We start from the raw sequence: 16,807 nt of genomic DNA, 5'->3' as shown, positions 1-16,807 counted from the left end.
TAATTCATGACGTTTAGTAAAATATTTAAATAAAATATGTGCTGACAGAATTAACCTTTGATGAGAATTAAAAAACAATTTCCGTTGATGCAAACAACATCAGCAAAGAAATGTGACTCCAAAATACTCTCTCTTTGATATTTCAAAAATCAGAAAATGATAAAATAAATTGCACTCGAATATGTGTATATCAAAATTATTCGATCAAATTGGGAAACGTTTATTTAAAATAAAAAGACGATGAAGGTTACTATAAAAAGTTCATAATACTTTATTTTTAATTATCGCCGAAAGTGTGAATACTGAATATGAATCGAAAGCTTGGTATCTCATATTTCTACTCTATCACGTATTCGTTCCTGCACCCTATGTTTCAGTATCGATCTTCGATATGGTGTTGCTAATTTCGACAGAGAAATTAAGCTTCAGTTTCTTTTACGATGCGCTAGATATTAAGATAAAATTCGATTCTTTAAATAGAACTGGATATTATATCTATATCCCGTTTATATCATTTCAGAGCTAACTCATTCATTTTTACACTCGTATATTGTTAAAATGAACATCCAGAATTTCAAGGTTTTGCGTTTAAAGATACATGTAACATTTTACACTCTTCAAGTGTGTTGCAACTTGTAATATGTTGTTTTAAACAACTTGTTTAAAATTCGCAACAAGTTTCAAAGAATACATTTAAAAGGAAATCTCAAGCAATGAAGAGTCGTTGAATCAATTTTTCACCACGAGTGGAATATTCTATGTAGCGAATGGAACATTTACGATACTCCCATGTGTATATTTATGACCAAAGGAAATAGTCGAATAAGATGGTCAAAAGTGCTAGCGCACCAATTTTACCTTGCAATATACCGTTCCGTACCAAACAGAAAAAATATACTCCAACTTTCAAAACGCAAAAATTGGATGTATCGATCACGTTCTCAACCGAAATACCTCACGAAAATTGGTTTTTGATTTCAGTAACTATGACGAACCATACAAAGAGCGGAGAAAAAATTGAGAATATTTGTGCCAACTATTGCACAAGTAAAAACCTTGTTTTTCAATACTTGGTACATCTGTAATTAAAAATATTTTCGGTTTATTTCATACGCGGTATTGACAGTGGAAGGTAAAAACGAAAAGAAAACGTGAATAAAAAGAATATTTTTGAATGTTACTAAACAAGAAAAATAGAGTAGAAACTTCGAATTCGTGTAACTAGCTTTTTGAACGAAGTGGAGGATGTTTGAAATTTGATGTACGACCTTTTGTTCAGACTATGAACTAGTATATCAAAGGTAAATTCGATTCAGGGTCACTTTCGACCACCTTTCGGCTGTATTTGGTTATATTCGCGCGCCATCTTGTTTCATGCACCTTTCATCAAACTTTATCTATAGAATTGCTTTACATACTCTCAGTATTTTAGACCATTTCAGCCTTCACTTTCACAACCCCTTTATACAAATTCCTAAGCCTACATTCTCGATTCAACTTTCCCAAATTTTTCACTGACGATTATTAAACAGCTTAACCTTTTCAGATAGAACACACATTCGACATAAATTAATTAACATATAGTTTGATAAATATTTGGGAATAACCCCTTTTATTCCTTTTTCTGGTACCTTCAAATTTATTGCAAAGCACATCAAAGCGTTGAACAAATTGGCCATTTCTTTTTCCTTTTTCTTTTTTGTTTCATCTCGTTGCACCTCAATCGCTTGGAAATTAGTGAGTTAAATTACGGACCTCCTTGACGTTACGTAAAACTCGCCTTCGTTTGGTTCAGTTTATTCGTCCCGAGGAAAGTTCATTTCACAAGTTTTGAGATCATTAGTTACCAGGTAACCAACACTACATTACACTCTTAAACGCATAAATTTAACGTAACTCAAATTGGAGCTTCTCTATCCACTATCGTGTGCTCTCTTTGTAACCTCCGCAATTATTAACTTGCTATTATCGTTACATATCAGAGGTAGTTAAAAGTATATTTATTCTCTGTTTGATCGCGAGCTTTTTCCGATATTTTGACGTCAATTAAGTTTACACCATTTTATTTGAGTAATTACGTATTTATGTTATGACACAAGTCATCTATTTCAATATTGTTCAACAAATTAACCTTATCGATCAAACTTATTGAAACGTTTCGTTAAAATGATTCGTTGTTTTTCTGTTCAAGCATATGTATGTTACATGTGTTCCATGTTTTTATAACAATGTATCGTTTTTACGAGCTGAAAAGTGCAGGAGGCGCAGATGATTTACGAACCATTTATACGAGTTCAAAACACGATTAAATCCTATCCGAAACGGTTGGGAAATCAATATTGCATTTAGTCAAGTATCAGTTACAAGACACATAATTCAATGCTGGTTTGAAAGGTTTCGTAATGGAAAATGAGAACAGCGGAGCTGGAGCAAATTGCGTCCATGTTAACTCTATTGATAATAATTGTTTAGAAATACGATATTATAGCATTAGGAAAATTTGCATTGTTATCGAATGTTACAACAGTAATCCTGTTGTTGTGATATCCTAAATTTTGCAGCTGTCCTTTCCACAAGATCTCGAATCGCATTCTTCAGCATTCGATCATTTTATTTCAGTATTAAATTATTTATAAAGAAAAGAGCTTGTGTGCCAGTTATTAGAATCTACAAAGATGAGTTAGAAAAAGCTGTGTTTGATTTTAAAATAATTGTACGTAAAATGATAATTCTTTATAGAAATAATATTTACATGAAGACTAATGGTGAAATGGATTTATTATACAAAGTAACAGAGCTATATAATCAAATGTTATGTTAATAACAATGGACTTTAACATTAGAACGTTATAGGAAAACAGAATTTTGGTCGGAGCTAATCAGAAATTTAGAAAGTCAGTTATGGAAGAACAGTTTCACTACTTTCAGTCGTTATGCACTATAAATGGCAAACAACATGTAATTATCGTAGAAACGTAAGAGAACGTTACATTCTCCACTACTCGTAATTGCGATTGCACTGGAATTTTGTTTCCAGTACTCAAGGGACAGGTACATATTTAGATCGAACATTAGCAGACAAATTAGCTGATCTTTATCCTTCCTAGAACGATGCAATGTTCATTGAAGAGATAAAGCAAATAACAAAGGAACTAAAGCACGTAGAAGATTTAAGCTGCCATTAAATTGTGGCTCTGGGAATAATGTTTTAATATTTACAGTTAAATACGACTGTTCATTATATTTAAGAAGTTTTAAACATTTTCAGTAGTTGCGAAACAAAGTCTCTTTTATTTTGTTTTGACTACGATAGTAATAAGTAAATATGTTTATAAATTAAGACTTTTTTAAAATTGCACTTTAACATTTAGAAGATATTTGCATGAACGAAAAATGTACATATAGTACAATTTTACTGGTGCATGGTACCATATACTACCCTCTCTTACTGTGTATCGCACATTTAACGAGGGATTGTACGATTTGCAATTACGTGTAGCTTGAGCACTATAAAGCTTGAGTAGAACTATAAAGAATAGTATTTAATATGTCAGCAATAAAGGAAAAAAAATAGAATATAATTTTCTGTTGCATTTCTGCGTGTTCAACCGCGGATTATAGGTACATCCGTGGATCACGTAAATAAGGAGTAATTAAAATTTTATAAGAATGTGCATACTATATCCAAGACAGGTAAGAAAGAAGGTAATTCTGGTACAGCTTACGAACCAATATTCCACGCAGTTTGTACCGCCTTGTGTGCACATCCTGGATCCAAGCTTAACTCGTCCAAGGAAAGTCGTAAAAAATGTTATTTCAGTAAACGAGACAGTAAAGCGCTACCTTCATGCATTTAATGTTTTCGCAGTCTTACATCATCTTTATAACTCTTTACTAGCAACATTACGTTACATTAATTTTCCAAGTTGCTTCCTTTTCTGTCCAAAGCAATTGGTATTGTGTTCTTCTAGGTATACCAATGTAAGATAAGAAGTGACACAAAAGAACAGCTTTGAGACAGTTTTTAAGAGTTTGGAAGATCAGAAGTTTATCCAATGTTTGTTTCCGCAAAATTTTCACGAAACAGCATGTAAAGCGTATTAATTTGATGACAATTGCAATTCATCATTCGATGTACCGTTTCGTTCTATCAATTTTGTGATCTTTTTTCGAAGTCCTCGAGTTTAGGTTGGAAGCTGTATATACAAGTTTTCTATGGTTAATAAAAGTACACAGTATGGAAGTTCTCTTCACTTTTTTTCAAACACTGCGAGAGCTATGGATGAAGCATTTTAAAACTGAATGAGTCAAAGCATGAATGAATTCGAGTGATTGAAACAGAAACAAATACGACTGTGTAACTTGCAATAATTTCATAGATTTTGTTTTTTTCTTTGAGAACGGCTCAATGTGTAACATTGTTAAATTGAAAGTACAATAACGATAAATAAATTTTATGAAATGAAGAAAATAGTAAATTGATGAAGTTGAATGCATTTTTTAAGTACCAAAATTTTTAAAGAATGAAGGATTAAAAATGTAATTATTTTCATTTTTGAATTTTCAGTGTCGATTTATTATAATGAACGCATTATTATTCTCACTAAATATTGTTCTTCTGCAGTGTAAATAGATCTACTAGAAACTTCATCGATGTTCCTCACTGTGTATACTGTACTAATTTAAAATTCATAAATGAGAATGATTGCTTAAATGAGCTTAATTTTCTTTCGCTTTGAATTTGCTTTAAACTTTTATTTACAGGGCACATCAGAATGTTCCTTCATTGAGAGAATGTAAAAGAATTTCAACGAAGTTTCTTAGACAAGATAATTTGAAACAACTTCTTTTCAATTTTTTATAAATCGTCAGGTAGAACATTTTTTAGTTATTTATAAACTACACACTTTAGTTTGTTTCAATTTTCCTGGAATTGTTGAGCAACTTTCCAAAGAAACTCTCGTGTATTTTATTTATCTTTCTTCAAATATTAAGCAAATTTCAATGTTGATTAAATACTGCAAGTACTTCGAGCCAGGACAAGTTGAAAAAAAATAAAAAAATAGAAGAGGACAAATTTTTCAAGATTTCCGTATTTGTAAAATTACCACGTCATAATTAAATATTTCAAAGCACTAATCAGTAAAATAATTATTACAAAAATTATTTGTTTTGTAAACGATGATGGAATGCAATAAAACGAGAGGTGAACGAAGGCTCAGATAACATTGTTACATTTATATATTATTGACAATGAAATATTAGGAATTATTTATCAGTAAAATAATTATTACAGAAATCGATTAATCGATCTACAAATGATAGAGTGCAATACTAGAAATGAACATAGGGATATAAGAGTAAAATTGTTGTATTTGTATAATATTGATCGATGAACGAATTCACGTTCGATATGCAATTAGTTCTGCTACATTTTCAGTTTCTTTATGATTTCGTTATCGATTCGTATAATGCAAGCATGCATTCAGATCACGGATCAGTACATCAACTCTGTTTGATCTTCATCCTTTTGTGCATAACTGGAACGAGAAGAGGTAAAGGAACCTTTGACTCAGTGCTTGTTGAAGAGGTAAAGGATGAGTGGTGAAGAGGATTACCAGCGCCACACTTGTATGACATTTCGTACTGACATTTCGGGAGATTCCCCTGAGATTGTACCTAATGCTCTGCCACCCGTAGATTACTTTGAAGACCATAATTAACTTAACATCCTTGTCATTATGACAAGTTACTGTGCTTTGCGTATTATTCGATTTTGCTAATTGCATAACAAACCGTTAAAAATTCTGTTGATTTTAATTTAATGTCCTTTCGAATCTGAATTTCTGCGTTCATACTAATAATGACTTTTTTAGTTTTGGTTACATTTAACAATGTTACTACAAATTCCAAATCGTCTCATACCAGGAAAATATAAGACTTTTTTTCATTCACTGTCACTCGTTTTTATTTATTCTTTACTACGATCGCTTTATATTTTCACTATAACCGTCTATATTTTTTACTATGATCGTGTTTATATTTTTTACTATGATCCTGTTTATATTTTTTACTACGACCCTATTTATATTTTTTACTATGACCCTGTTTATATTTTTTACTATGACCCTGTTTATATTTTTTACTATGACCGTGTTTACATTTTTTACTATGACCGTATATACAACTTTTCTTTAACATAATCATTAAAAACATTTGTCCTTCAAACTTTTGCAATAGTTCGAAACTTCAAAACGATCACTAAATTTTTACCTCCTTATAATGAAGAATTCAAAGAAAATAAGTGCAAAGTTGCAGAACAAATGATATTCCGCTTTCTTTATTCATGTAAGATATTATAAATCACGAAGATAATTGAAATTATAAACAAAACTACAATTGTCAAAGAAACTTAAAAGAAATTTTTCTTAAAGAAAAATTACAAAATTTTATAATCGGTCATTAAAAACAGACTGTTTTTATTCGGAAGTAAACTTGTGGTCCAGGTTTAACATGTAAAGCCAGTCAACTGAAATGATAGTGTCCTGGGAAGTTAGTTCTCCTCGGGATTAGGTTGGAGGTCTAGGAATGCATTTATCTGAGTGAACAGTTAGTTTTGTATTAACTTTACTGAACTCATTACCAACTAAACAAGCTACTCTGACCAAAGAGTTAAATTCCATTCATTTTTTGCAAACCGTGTACGACGTTTAGCTCTCTGTGGATCTTTTTTATAAATACATCAAATTCGAAATTTTACAGTGTTTATGTCTGAAATTATAAAATATGGAATTTCTCATTCTATTTCTATTTTATATTTTATTTTTTTGTATTTTGTATTTTATATCTTATATTTCATATTTTGTATTTATATTATACCATGCTAGATTATATTTATACTAAGTGATCATCAAAATTATACATAAATAAATCCATTGTGAATTCCAAGAATATTTTCATTATTTATATTGCAAAGAAAAATATCGAAAATTTGTTCATATTTAAAGAATACCAAAGAGTCACTTAATATTGCACCATGTTATATGTTCTCATAAATGCTCCTCCCAATTTTAAGTTTACTGTCGTTAATTTTTTTCCGCCATCTTCTTACATTTCTTCGACCCATTTACGTTCAACTTGTGCCTAGATTGCGTGTTTCCATAAACGAGTTAAAATAGAAACCGAACTATTGCTCTCTTATTAGCAGAAAAGAGATGTTTCCTTTCAAGGAAGACATTTGTCATGAAATGGCACCTTAAAATGGCCCACTAACCAGAAAGTTCATTTATTTAACGTCGAGTTTATTTAAAAGATTAAATGGCATCACAGAAGGAAATTCGTAGAAATTTGAATTATACGTGCATTAAACTAACATACTTTGATAAAATGCTTTCAGAGTTTCAAGGTAGTTTCAAAGTCGTGGAAATATCAATCCATAAATAACTAAATGGATAATAGTACATTTTCTGCAACATGACATCGACATTTCTGATAAAGAACCAGGAAAGTGGTTCACTTCGTGTTTTACTGGTGCTTTTATTCTGCAATATTTTAGGTACACAGGGACGTCGTAAGTACACATTATATGTATAAAACTGTAACAGCTTCCCATATCTTATGAAAGATAAACCTCGGAAAAACAAAACCTGTAAATGCATTAAATTGTTGCACACGCAACAAAGAAAATCCACTCTTATTGATAACAAATAATTTTATCTGACACTGTGAATATATTTATCTTTTTATCTTCCATGTAACAAACTGAATGTATTAGTTACTAAATTAAATCTTGCGGAGTTGTAAAAAAAGTGATACTTTCATCAGTAGAATTTCCATTTTCATTGAATTAAAATTTCATTTCCTCCCAATGTTCTTCGACTATTTTATTATATCTTTAGTTTGGTCGTAACGGAATTACCGCATTCGAGTTAATTCGATAAAATAAAATTATATGGTAACTTTATATCCGCGTAAATGAATTCGCGACCAGGCGAATCAGAAGCGGAAAATTTCTGTTTCGAGAGGCCGAGAGAAAAATTGAATTTTTTTTCTCGCTCCGTGTTTGCAAATATAACACAGCAATACAAGGCATTTACCTGTTGTTAATAAAGTTATAAGAAAGTTTCAAAGTGGCTTGGTACAGTTATCGAACAACTTAAGAGCGGTTCCAGTAAACGTGTATCGACCCTGAAAACTTCGGAGCGAAATGGTTGGGTTGACGTGACGGTGGTTAGGGTTTTGTGAACTTTATTCCAATGCAGACGGAATGAAGTGAAACGTCTACCAGTTTGATGAAAGCTTCGATTCACAATTCGTTTCTGCCACTCAAACTGCTGTTTCAATATTTAAGACGTTTCAACCGTCAGTGTCGTACCAAGTTTCTTGCATGCCTTAACTCGTTTTATGCCATGAACCCCACTCCAATTAGCAGGATGACGATAAAAGGATCTAGAGAGGAAAGAAAATGTAACCATGACCCTCGTGATTGGTCCTTCAAAAATATGTATTTTTCGTACAAATTGCAATTATTTGTGACTGAAGAATTTTAACTTATAACTTAAATAACAAAAATTTTCTCAATAAATTCAAAATTATTTGGTTCACATTAAATAATCGTATTTAGTATCGTTAATCGTATTGCTGTATTATTTTTCAATTTAATAAAATCTTTGAATTTTAACAAGTAGTAAAAAAATAATAATAGATAATAAAACTACGAACTGAACAAAAAGATAAATAATATAATACATCAAATTTATAATATTTTCAGATTAAAACAATAGTTATAATCATAAAAGTCAAATATTAAACATAGAATTTATTAATTATAAAATATTTTCTTTTATAAAATTTGCACCTCGTTTAACGAAACACAAGATTTTCACAATACATAAATTTATGCAGCGCATTTGTAACAGAATACAATGAAGAGTGAATTTAATTCAAAATGAAAGACCGATAATGCAGGCGGATGATACATAACGTAAGATTAAAATAATACCATTTTTAATAAATATGAAAAATAATAAGTATGAATAAAAACATTTATGAATTAAGATTTACTTGTCAAATTTTTTAAATTTTCACAAACATTTTCCACCAGTTTTGTGTTATTCTGCAGTTTACTTTATTTTCATGATTTGAACATAATGAAAAATGATACAAAATAAAAAAAATTATACATTTAGGTAACAAAATTGAACTGCGATCAAGACAATGCACAAAATCCACTATCTGCAAACTCTATTCGATACTATCTTCGTTATGTGACCAGCTATAGCTCAATCCACTAGCCTATCTGCCACACCTATTTCATTTGTGTGATTATTATTAATACATTGAATATCGGGCCAATTTGTGTAACATTTTCACGACGGAATAAAATTTTTATCACACGATGAAGATTGCGATAAAATGTTCTATCGAAGAATTAAGTGAAACATTATCATGCCTCGTGCATTTATCTTATTCGCATGTTTGTACTTTATCAATTATTTTGTTCTTCAAATTTTTAGTGAAAATTCTACTATAACGGACGCAATATTTTGATGCACCTTCTGCTTGAGATACTTTTATAGGAAGTGGATCCTGTAAGGTGAAGATAGGAAAAAAATATAAAAGAAAATTTAACATTGCTTTACAAACTTTATTATGGCGTAGTTTGATGTTTTATTGAAGAACACAGCGCAGTTGTAAAAGAGCTTACACTTTTTTTTACGAGAATTGACTTTCATTCTGAACGAGTTAGTCGTACGAAGTCGAAAAATTAAATTAGATAAAATAATCCGTGTTTAAATAATTCAAATTTTTGTACAAACACGTCGCGAGTTTAAATTTAAAATATTTGACATGACGTTGATTTTTTGACGTTGTATTCCAGCAATTTAATATCCAAAATGATATGAAGTATCGACAAAGGCAATGCGTGATTCCATGTATGGCAAATGAAGTACATTTACAGTTACTCTCGGTTATATTTGCACACAGCATTGTACTTCCATATTTTTTGCTGAAAATTGAACTATATGTACTGTGATGGCTACGTAACAAACAGTATAATATTTCCTTTACATTACTGCTTGCATGAAAAAGAAAACAGAATTTTGTTGAATATTTGAAATAAAATGAATAAATTGTAATGATGTATATGAAACGGTGATTTCTACTATTCAGAGTGTCAGCTCATATGTCGAAAATGTGTTCCAATGCATAAATCTTATTTACATTCGTGATGTAACAATAGTGTTATTACTGAAACCAAAATCAATTTTTATGAAACATTTTTTCTTATTAATATTATTTGTAAAGGTTATATTCTTCGTTATAATTTTTGGTCTTATAAATTTAGATATGTTAGAGTTATTGAAAAACTTCAGAAATATAAAATTAATATAATCTGAATTTATATTTCACTTATTTCAGTTCCTTATATTACAACCTTATGAATATCATTTCCAAAGAAATTTCAGAGCATTACAGCTTGCTAACAGTATCCATGCAGACTATACATCGCTACATGAAACGACCCCGCAAAGCCATAAAACTCGTATTTACCTTTCTGTACTGTGGATGTTGACAGCTGCGTACATATACAGTCGCGAAAATATTAATCTTACGATCCTAGTCCAATTTCATCCTGGAAGGAATCTAATCATGAACATTGAGGGATTTAAAGCTATGTTTCTTTTGTCAACAGACCTCGGCTTCATCTTCTTAATATTAGTTTGACTCGGCATCCAAGTGACCTGTCAAGCAATTCACTTCTAGACGGAAACAGTCTCCTCGAATAAAAATATAAGAAAACTCTTCTTTATTTTAGCAGACTAAGTTGATCCTCTTTTCAGAATAACAAAACTGCAAGAGTTACTACAAAGTGCTTGTAGCATATGAAATATTACCTGTTTCACCTGTCGGTTAACAGACATTTTTCTATAAGCGAGAAATTATAAATTTACGTAAAATATTTCTGGTGAATTGACGTTGGATGAATGAAATAGGTCTGGAAGATCAGTTGATGTATATAGAAAATTGTGCAATTTTTAATGTGGTTCGTGTGTCAAGATGTTAACCTTTTGCACTTTTGACTTTTTTCACTTACCAACTTTTCAATTTACAAAGGGGTTCTCAACAAAGTACATTGCAACAGTGCAGGGTGTATGATAAATATATTTTCCATTTATTATAAGCAGTAAGTAAATAGAAATGTTCAACCAATCTATATATCTAAATTATTTATAAGATCAAACAGAAATATGACGTCGAGTCACATTCGACATTGGAGTGCAAAGAATTAAAGTTTAAGATGTGCTGCAAATTAAGAAGAATTGAGAAATTTTGTTGTATGTGAATATAAATTTTAATATAAAATTTCTCCTTAATTTTAAGCAGCACTTGTAATAATTAGGCAGCTTCATATTGAAGCAGTGAAATAAAAATATCGCGTTTCTAATGTATGTATATTTTCCTGATTTAAATGAAGTGCTTAACAGAATTCATACCTCAATCAATATTATATTTATTCCTTAAGGACTTGAATAATCAGGACAGCAGATACTATCAGCATCGGTAATTTAAGAGTGAAACAATTATGACCTTACACAAATTATTAATATTTATTTGCAATAAATTTGCAGAATTTCGATATGGAAAGAACGTTGTTAAATAACGAATAAAAATCGATATTTGCTCAGTTTTACCAGCGATTTTTGTAAAGATTGAATAATTTTGCCTGCCCTCGTCAGTTTTGAATATATCTAGTATGTCAAATCACATTTTGGATAATATCTAAGTTATAAACTAGTACGGAAGTTCCAAATTTCTCTTAAAGCTGTTACGTGCGTCACAAAAGTTTTGGAACTTGGCGCCTGTCTATGAAGCAAACACGCATACAAATACGTTCATAAGTATCCAGGCTCGGTAACTTTGCCGCAACAGCACATAAAAGTCACTAAATTATTATGAATTACTAGGCCACGACAGTTTCTTCATGTGTAATTGTCAAAATACATTGATGACACGAACATCAATAAATCATAAATTAATATTTCTCTTTTCTTTTTGCGCAATTAATAAAATACGTAAATTGATCATATTATTTGAGCAAATTTATGTATGTACATAAATTAAACTTATGTATGTATATAAACTGTGTAATTCGATAGTTAAAAAAAAATAATTTTTCTTGCCAAAAAGTTAAAATTAAAAATATGTGCATCGAATTTCTTCTACTGTTTTCGCTTAATTCACAAAAATGATCAAACCTGTCGATAGTACATAACTGTGAAAATTATTGCTTAAAATTGTTACAAGCCATCACGTAAACGAACATTTTATCGATCAGTCACCCACTTAAGTGAAATCGGCCGAAGAAATCTGGGGTCAATCAACATCAAAGTTCACGCTTTAACTTACTTTTCGTTGCATTATATTTTGCTAAACTTTGACGACGTGGAACTACGATTTCCAATATTTTTCTTCAATTTTTAAGCTGTAATTTAATTGGTATAGGAGTTTATTTGTATGTATATTTTTCTTTCAGTATAAATCATATTTATGCGTGAAAATCTTGTAATTATTATATAATGTGTACCAATCTTAAATACTAATTCTGTGCAATGGTAATATACTAGTAGTGTATAATAGTAACAAACTAATTCTACGTAGTAGTAATATAATTTTATGATCGCAATACACCGTTTTATATTACTGTTTTATCCTGCAATAAACAGATTCGTGGAAAAAGCAACCGCATCATAAAATCCATACGCTTTCTTATGAAAATCGCGTCTGTTTACCATCTTGTGTACAATAAGTAACCTACAGTTTATCTCTGTCAGAGTTATTGAATGCAATAGCTGAAATATCAGTGAAAGCTCATATATTGACATACCGTAATGGTAGTGAAGATCGTTATCCGCAACATTATTTGACTTTGTTCGACATAACCTAAACAAATGTACATATTTGTAACGTATATACATTTATCGAATGCATTGGATGTATAAAGTACCGTTTCCATATTCTTCCTTGATTTATGGGACACGCATATCTTCTGCGCTTTGAAATTTTATAATTCAGGTAGGTTAGGTTAGGTTATGGGTAAAATGAGAAAATTACTAATATGAAAGTCGAAATGGACAGTGGATCATTTATCAAACTCGTAAAAATATTTCGAAACAAAGTATAAATGAAGATAGAGAATTATAGAATTTTAATGATTCTGACAGTCATAGAAATTGTGTGATGCGTTCTTGATGCATTTTTTTATTTATTTCGTGTATTAGTCAAACCAGTAATGGAGACCTGTTCAAACTCCGACTTCTCAAGATAAACCAATGCATTTGGAAATGTTAAACAATTCGAGTTAAAGTTTTATCTCTATGGAGATAGAGTTACTTGTATGGACTTAAAGAGGTTTTCGCAGCAGAGCAAAGCGGAATGAACAAAGTTCTGAGTTATCGAGATTCAACTGTAACAAATGAAGCTAAACATGTAAGTCAGATGTAAAGAGTATTTAAAATATCAGTGACTAATGTTCAGAACATATCAAGACTCCAATATACTGCATCACTGCGTTTCGGAATCGTCAAAAGTGAATCCATTCAGGCGGATCGAAGGAAGTGCCCTCTTTGCCCCTATACCGTCCCTTTTCCCGTTTCTGTACAGTACCAAACAAAACACTGCTTACACGTATTCAGAATCGTGAGCGTATCGATACCAGTTCCATTTACGTACTCATAATGGTTCGGACCTTTCAAGCAGGTATCATTAGGCCCTGATACCAGTGTACCAGCAGATGCTTGTAATGCTACGATACTTTACTGCTATCGATACTGCTTGCACATATCCATCGCTGTCATTCAGTTTGTCAATTTCTGGAAATCGCATGGAAGCATCTCTTTGTAAACGATCGTTTTATTTTCACGTGTGATTATATCATCATCTGATATGCAACTACCTGGCCATTGAAAGACCACTACATTCTTAGAATTTTTCACGTGTTCTGTAAAATTAAATGATCTCTGCAAATTGTAATAATTTATTGGCTACTGACGTTACTACTGTACATAACATTCTTAACGCATATTAATATCTTGTATTTCCACCCCTGGCTTTGATGACAGCTTCAGCCACGTTCTGTACATATACACATCTACTTTGTCTATCGATACTGCTTGTACATGATATTCCACCACTGACATCCAGTTTGTCATGCAAATTCTTGAAATCGCATCAAGGAAGTTTCGTTCGTAAGAGGTCATTTTATCTTGATATGTATTTACATCATCCGAAATGCAGCTAATAAGCAAACTGACATACCTATGAATTTATGCACGCTTGTGATGCTACAACACTTTGTCTACCGATACTGCTTGCACATGATATTCCACCACTGACATCCAGTTTGTCATGCAAATTCTTGAAATCGCATCGAGGAAGTTTCGTTCGTAAGAGGTCATTTTATCTTGAGGTGTATTTACATCATCCGAAATGCAGCTAATAAGCAAACTGACATGCCTATGAATTTATGCACGCTTGTGATGCTACAACACTTTGTCTATCGATACTGCTTGCACATGATATTCCACCACTGGCATCCAGTTTGTCGTGCAAATTCTGTAAATCAAGGAAGTTCCGTACGTAAGAGGTCATTTTATCTTGACGTGTATTTATATCATCGTCTGAGTAATAAGCAAACTAGCTCCGCCGATAAGGTGTTAAATGTATTGAAAACAAAACTTTGCAGCACACCTGATGCATCAGAGAAAATTGCACGGCAGCATTCATTAGTAGATAGGCACGTCAATTCAAACACACCGGGGGAAACTTAGACCGAAAGATCTCTGATTAACTCGTCAGAGTTTATGCCCGGTCTGATTTATCTAGAAGGTGCCGTCGCGAAAACGCGAGTTGACGGAAAGTATACAGGAGATCCGGGACAAGTGGAACTAGTCCTGGACTCTCGGATGCAGATATCAAACCCCGTGTCTGTAAATCTGCCAGGAACCGGTGTGAAACGGTGGGTGGTTGGATTAGGAGGCAGACTGGTCGAGGACTGGTCGACCACCTAGTCGGAAACGCGCCATGAACTATTGCATTTGATATCCACACCGATGAATGGAAACGGTGAAACCATATCCACGGTTAGCGCCATCTCTGGCCACGATGTACGCGAATGTACGTATAATGCCCCGTCCGTGCTTCCGCCAAGTATGATAACCAAGTATTTACGGCTTCTCCTGTGAATTCCTGTAATTTACGGAGATACTACTACGCAAACCGTGTGTTCCCTTGCGCTGACATTGTTTTTAACGCCGGACCTTCCTCCCTTTAATGTGCTAAATATCTTGATCATATGACCGCCGACGTTTAGCGCGACCCTGCAAATTTTAATTCATTCACATACTCGGTGTTCTTATAAAGCTAATTTCTATTGAAAAATCAAACACGCGATGTTTGTACTTTTCATTTAGCTCAACTACTTTTTTTAGACATTCAGTTCAGATAAAAATGTTTTTCTTTTTTGATGTAACCTTTAAATAAAAATTTGTCAGAGGATGAAAAGAATTTTTCATGATATATAGTTCTTCAGAAGGTAGTTATGCAAATGCTTTGTATTATTTTGTTGTGAGAAAATTCGTGATATGAGGTAAAGTTGCAATTTATCGATATGGGCAATGCAAAATGTGTTTGCTGCTTCGTACTATGTTATTCATAGTATTTGCTGTAGTTGAAGTGGAAGTTGCTTCAACATTCATTGTATGCGCTTATACAAACCTTATTGTAACAGAAAATGTAAATAATATATAAATTCTTATCTTGCTTAGTGATTTTTGTTATTTTAGTATCTGGTACGTGTATCTTTCAATAATGCAGATTTTGCATGAAGGGTCATAACTGAAAAAATAATGTCATCAAAAGGTATTTATTCTCAGAGGTATTATAATTTTCACTGTTTGAGTGCATAGCACGATTTCTTCGAGTTGAACTTCTTTTTCGCAGTGGATCATAACGTATCGCCTTCCATATTTGTCCACTACGTGTTGGGGCGGGCATTACAGTGCAATATCCATTTTTCATCTTTTATAATAATTCTGTCAAGAAAGGACTGAAATTTCTACCGGGACAACGCGAAGGTGGTAATGGTTAGTTGGTCAGTGTGGTTCTTTTTTCATTTATATTACCCACATTTCCTGTTTTGGAACCGGTTATATTTTCTCAATATCAAAATTCAATTTACCAAAAATTCTCAAGTTTGATGCAGATGTCACTTTGTATTATATCAGTTTAGTTCAAAATTAAATACGAAAGTTATTTAGAATGTAAATAAAACTTGACAACGGGAAAAAATGGCTGTCCTCAACTGTGATAAAAATTTGTAACTAACGTAAGAAATAAATCAGAAAGAAAGAACATCTGATACAGCACTTTCATTAGAACATTCGATTAATAATGTTAGCAGATTCAATTAATAATGTTAGAAGATTCATTTGATAATATCAACAGATTAATAATGTTAGCAGACTCGATTAATAACGTTAGCAAACACATTCAAACGTTGTAAAAAAATACCCAAGCTTCCTCCAAACAAAACAAACAAATAGATTTATATTTTCATGATCTACATATTCGATGTGTGTCTAACTTTTGCATTCATACACCACAGCCAATCTTTGTTCAACAGCTTTTTATAAATGGAGCACTCGGTAGCTTTTTTATCATTGTCTGCTTTCCTCTTTGTTACGTTATCATCTTCTTTTCTTCTTTATCTTAGATACAGGAGGAATTGGGTCAGTGCTGAGCGACA

General features: G+C 31.9%; 1 protein-coding gene and 1 long non-coding RNA gene across 3 annotated transcripts in view; one reads left to right on the top strand and one right to left on the bottom strand.

Annotated features, from left to right (window-relative positions):
- LOC100875784 (neurotrimin) overlaps window positions 1-16,807 on the top strand; it is a 247,487-nt gene that overhangs the window by 156,044 nt on the left and 74,636 nt on the right. The gene's annotated exons all lie outside the window — the stretch shown is intronic.
- Window positions 9,626-15,084, bottom strand: LOC143265143 (uncharacterized). Its single transcript, XR_013039327.1, has 2 exons — window positions 14,752-15,084; window positions 9,626-14,616 (listed from the first exon to the last, which is right to left on the bottom strand). It is a non-coding gene; the product is annotated as an uncharacterized LOC143265143 (long non-coding RNA).

The sequence above is a fragment of the Megachile rotundata genome, chromosome 1 (genome assembly GCF_050947335.1).
Source record: "Megachile rotundata isolate GNS110a chromosome 1, iyMegRotu1, whole genome shotgun sequence".
In the NCBI taxonomy this organism is placed as follows: Eukaryota; Metazoa; Arthropoda; class Insecta; order Hymenoptera; family Megachilidae; genus Megachile; species Megachile rotundata.
Note: the sequence above shows the minus strand (reverse complement) of the source record. Positions and strands in the feature narration are given on the sequence as shown.